This window comes from Octodon degus, unplaced genomic scaffold, assembly GCF_000260255.1.
Source record: "Octodon degus isolate 3935 unplaced genomic scaffold, OctDeg1.0 scaffold00019, whole genome shotgun sequence".
In the NCBI taxonomy this organism is placed as follows: Eukaryota; Metazoa; Chordata; class Mammalia; order Rodentia; family Octodontidae; genus Octodon; species Octodon degus.
The window spans coordinates 5897495-5902485 of record NW_004524595.1 but is presented as its reverse complement, the minus strand read 5'-3'; the positions used below and the strand labels follow the sequence as shown (position 1 = coordinate 5902485).

At 39.5% G+C, this 4991-nt stretch overlaps 1 pseudogene; it reads right to left on the bottom strand.

Annotated features, from left to right (window-relative positions):
- Positions 1 to 2814: 2814 nt before the first annotated feature.
- LOC105741663 lies at positions 2815 to 4482 on the bottom strand (annotated as a pseudogene).
- Between the last annotated feature and the right edge of the window lie 509 nt (positions 4483 to 4991).

Sequence of the window (4991 nt, the reverse complement as noted above, 5' to 3'; positions counted from 1 at the left end):
TAGGGGTTGGAAGTTGTTTTATTTTAGGGCTTGAAACTCTCCTAGCCTTAAAGATCAGTATTGAGAAGTCTGCTGCAATTCTAATGAGATAACCTTGATATGTTATTTGTTACTTTTCTGTGTTACAGCTTTTAAGATTCTGTCTTGTGTTGAACTTCTGGGATTTTGACTACGATGTATTGTGGAGAAGTCTTTTTCTAATCATTGCTGTTGGGGTTCTATTTGCCTTGCTTAACTGTGTGCTAATTCTTTCCTCATATTTGGACAGTCTTGCCTATTATTTCTGTAAACATGACTTTTATGCTGTTTGTGCCATTTTCTAATTTATCTTAGATTAGTCTTCTTTATATCATCTGGCAGCTGTTGGATCTATTTCCTATGATTTTTTTTGAAAGTATCTCTGAGTATATGGTCCCCTCTATCAGTTCTGTCTTCTAGTTCTGACCCTCTCTTTCCACATCACTTTGCTGCCCATATTTGCAAAAGAATTTTCATCTCCTTCATTTCATCTTTCCATGGACTAAATCTTTGTTAAACCAGCCAGTCACATTTTGTGTGGTTTTGGTTAGCTCAGTTTCCTTTTGTGAATGTCTTTTTTTTTTTTTTTTTTTTTTTGTCTTTCTGTATTTTAGGGAAGGGTCTACAGGGTGTTCACGATCTCACTACTAGATCAGACTCATAGCAATTCTCCTGTTTACAGCCTCCCAAGTGCTGGGATTACAGGCTGTCCAGTTGCCATCTGAGCATACCCTGGGGGGTGGGGCCAGCACAGCAGGCCTTGGGATCTAACCCCAACCCCTGTGCCTCCTTTCAGGTGTTTTAATCCGCTGAGCTATTTGGCCGGCCCAGCCCGTGAATGTCTTTTATAAGATCACTGGTCATTTTGTTCATAAATCTACTATCTGTTTAGTTACATAATCTCTGATGTCCCCAAGCACGTTGTTATTCTGTTTTGTTGTTGTTTTCTTATGTATCACTTTGTATAGTTCAGCTGTTTTACTTTTGATCCCCCCTCCCCCGATACCCCACAAATCAGCTTTGGGAAAGTTGAGTATTTTAGAAGGCATTTTGGGACACATATATTTAAGATTTGATTAAAGTTGAAAGACCTTGTTGCTAGTATTGAAATCACTTTAGAGATACACTTTGAGCATGACTAACTGTAGATCTTTGCCAAGATCCAGCCACCTGTGTTAATTTGGGCAGTGTGATTGGCCCAGTGCCCAGTTTTCCAGGGATGAATTGAAGTGATGTTGATAACACAGACAAGCCAGATATTGGCATATAGTAAAAGCCAATTAATAGCAACAACTATGTCACTACTAGCAATAGTTAAGAAATGAGCAACAATAATAGTCAAAGACAAACCAGATATTGACAAACCATAGGGAAGAACTAATAAAATTTACTACCACCTTTAACCATAGAGAAGAGATTTATATTTATAATATGGACACAAAGGGAAACTAAATTTTGACATATAGTAAATATTTATGAAATTATAAAACCATGCCACCATTAATAATACAAATGAATTCAATAATCATAGAGTCAACTAAATTTCTAAAAATTCAGCTTGATACTAGTACTAATAAAATGGAGGGAGTGGGGAAGGAGAAAATAAAAGAAGTATAATTTGAAAAAGAAGAAGAGAAAAAGAGAAAATAATCTAAAAGATGTAAAGAGAAAAAATTAGAATTAGATAAAGGTAACAGAAAACAGACATGGGAATGGGCTGGTCTGATTTCTTAACCTTCTTGAATTGGCTGCATGCAGGTCCATAGCAAGTGGACTAAAGGCTTTGTTTTGTGACAAGTGTCAGCTCAGGGGATGTGGAGGAAGGCACTTTTATGTTCCCCATTTTTTTAGGTTTTGAATGCTGGGTAAATAGGACATATTTTGCTTTCCCCAATTTTCTGTTAATGGCAAAAGAGTGGAAGTGCCCCTATGGCATTGCCACTGGCTGAATCCCTCATGGTTTCTCTCTTTGTCTGGCTTTGCTTATTCCTTGTGAGTTTCTTCTTCACCTTCACAGTTTTTCCAACTTTCTGTGGTCTCCACTGAACTTTTGGCTCTACCCTCCTAGCTTTGCATGTTGTGCTCTCAGAGACTCACATTCTGGTCTTTCAGGCCTTCTTCTGAAGTCTGCATGGAAGACTTCTGAGCCCACAACTCTTGCATCCTGCAAGAGTGTAATATCAGCACCATGTGGATGAACCATGATGTGCTGCCAGTCAGAGCCATAGCCTTCTGTGGGGGTCTCTGAGTGCCTGGATGGCTGAGCACTGTGAATCAAATACCCAGTCATAATTCTGGAGCATGGTATCCTGGGGACTCGCTTCTTATAACTTTCCTGGTTTTGAGCCTGTAAAAGGCAAAGCCCAGTTTCCTCACATTCCCTCAAGGCCTTTTCCCCATTGTCCAGTTCCAAAGTCCTTGGCTTTTTTGTAATGCTAATTTTTTTAAATTAAAAATTCCTTAATTTTTTATTCCTGGTACCACCATCACAATTTACAGGGCAATGTACCTGATGTAATGAAAAGAAAGAAAAAGACAAAGTTACGACGGATAAAAGAACTCAAGAATATACATCTAATTGGCAATGCATTGCATTAATCAATAGCTGTATTTTTTTCGAACTGTGGCTATGATGGCCCTAAACTAGAAGGGTTTTCTGTTTAAGCTGCAGTAACTTTTCTGACTATGGATCATCATTCCTTCTGTAGCAGATTTTTACAGCTCCTCTAATGCATTTGGGACAACTATCTCAAAGTAACCTGCAGCTTTCCTGACAACTCCTCACTCTCTCTCCTGCTAAGAATTGTAGACCTTTTCTGTTGTTTTTTTAAAAAACCTACTACCATATCCACCATTTCCATCACTGGATCCATAACCATCACCACAGGGACTGCCAGAGCTTCTTCCACCAACACTGCCCCCCTTCATGGGTCCATAATTTATTTGATTGCTGTTTTCCACTATAATTTCCAAAATTATTATAGTTTCCACAGTCTCCATAGTTACCACCACTAAAATTTCCTCCTTTGTTGTAACTATCCTATCCTCCTCCTCTACCACCTTTATTACCATATCCTGATCCATCACCACCATATGCCCCTCTACTACCGTGACCAGGACCACCACCACAGTTTCTACCATCACCTCCAAATCCTTTATATCCACTATTACCTGCTCCATAACTACCTCTGCTGCCATCTCCTCCATTACCATAGCCTCCTCTTCACCAAAGTTTTGACCAGGGCCAAAATTCCCTCCACCATCTCCAAAGTTTCCTCCACAATCCATGAAGTTGCCAGATCCACCTCTACAACCTCTTTGTGATCCAGCAGACTGGACCTCTTGTTTAGAGAGGACCTTTGCACTTCACAATTATGCTCATTAATAGTGTGGTATTTCTGAATATTTCTTTATTTATTTGGTACAGGGTCTCATTATGCAGCTCCAACTCATAGTGATCTTCCTGTCTCAGCTCCCAAGTGCTGGGATTAAAGGTGTGCTCCACCACATCAGGTTCTGGTGGCTGGCACAGTGCAGGACTGGCATGGCATGTAGTGCTGGGGATCAAACAAGGGTCCTTGCGCTTGACAGGCAGGCACTTAGAGCACTCAGCTATTTCCCCAGCCCCAATATTAAAGACGTAGAAGGCCATTATTATTTTTTTAAATTTGGTACAGGATCTACAGGGTCTACAGGGTCTTACTATGTAGATCAGACTCGTGGTGATTCTCCTGTGTTCAGCCTCCCAAGTGCTGGGATTACAGGCATTTGCCACCATGCCCAGTCTTAATCAGAGTGCCTTAGGGGTGGGGTTGGTATGGCATGCCAGGGACTGAACCCCAGCTGCTGCACTCTGCGTAAGAAGGCACTTTAGTTCCCTGAGCTATCTGGCTGGCCCTTTTTCTTTTCTTTTGCAATACAATTTTATCAACTGTATCATAATCATCAAAACTTACAAAAGCAAATCTTTTTTTCCCCCACTCTGCCTGTCTTCCATAACTTCTATAGGTTCGATCTTGCTGTATTTTTCAAAGTAGTCTCTCAAATTATATTCTTCTGTATCTTCTTTAATACCATCAACAAAAATTTTCTTCACTATTAGATGGGCACTGGGCTTTACTGAATTCTCTTTAAGGCAATTCTCTTTGGTTCCACTAGATGCCCATCAACTTTGTGTGGTTGAGCACATGTTGCTGCATCCACCTCTTCAGCACAAGAGTAAGTCACAAAACCAACACCTCTGGAATGTTTTGTTTGGGGATCTTTCATTATCACACAATCTGGGAGCGTGCCCCATTTCTCAAAGTGCTCTCTTAAGCTGTCATCGGTATTTTTGAAGCTCAGACCACCAATAAACAGCTTCCTCATCTGCTCTGGTTCCTTTAGATTATGACCCTCTTCCCCCTGGCAAAAGCCGTAGCCAGAGTCAGGCTGAGGGTGACTGGGCAGCAGTTTTACCTTCATTTTGAGACTGGACTTGCCTCTTCCAAATCGAGTTCAATATGGGACCCTGTAATGCTAATATTTTCAACAACTGAGTTCTTTTCAGCTTCACCTTTATAGGTTCCAACTTTACTGGAGTTTCATTTTTGAGTTTTCCAAACTCAAAACTGTAGTCCTAAGGGCATCATGGCTAATTTTTAGACAATGTGCATTATAGGGGTATATAATGCTTATGCTTATCTTTTAGGAATATTTCTATTCATGAAATTTTAATTTTATGGGTTTTGTTATATTAAACAATGGGTATATAAAAGGAAAATACAGTATCAATACATTTGTCAATGTTGTTGACAAGTTATGCAGCAACTATGATGTCATTTGAAACACAAAGCATTGTGTGTTTCAATCAATATATTTTCAGTACAAATCTTCTCATTGAATTAAGAGAAAGTATAAAGATTTCAATGCTTTTGTTGTTGTCTAAATAAAGATTTCCTTTCAATTAAAAAAAGAGAAAGTAGCTGTATATC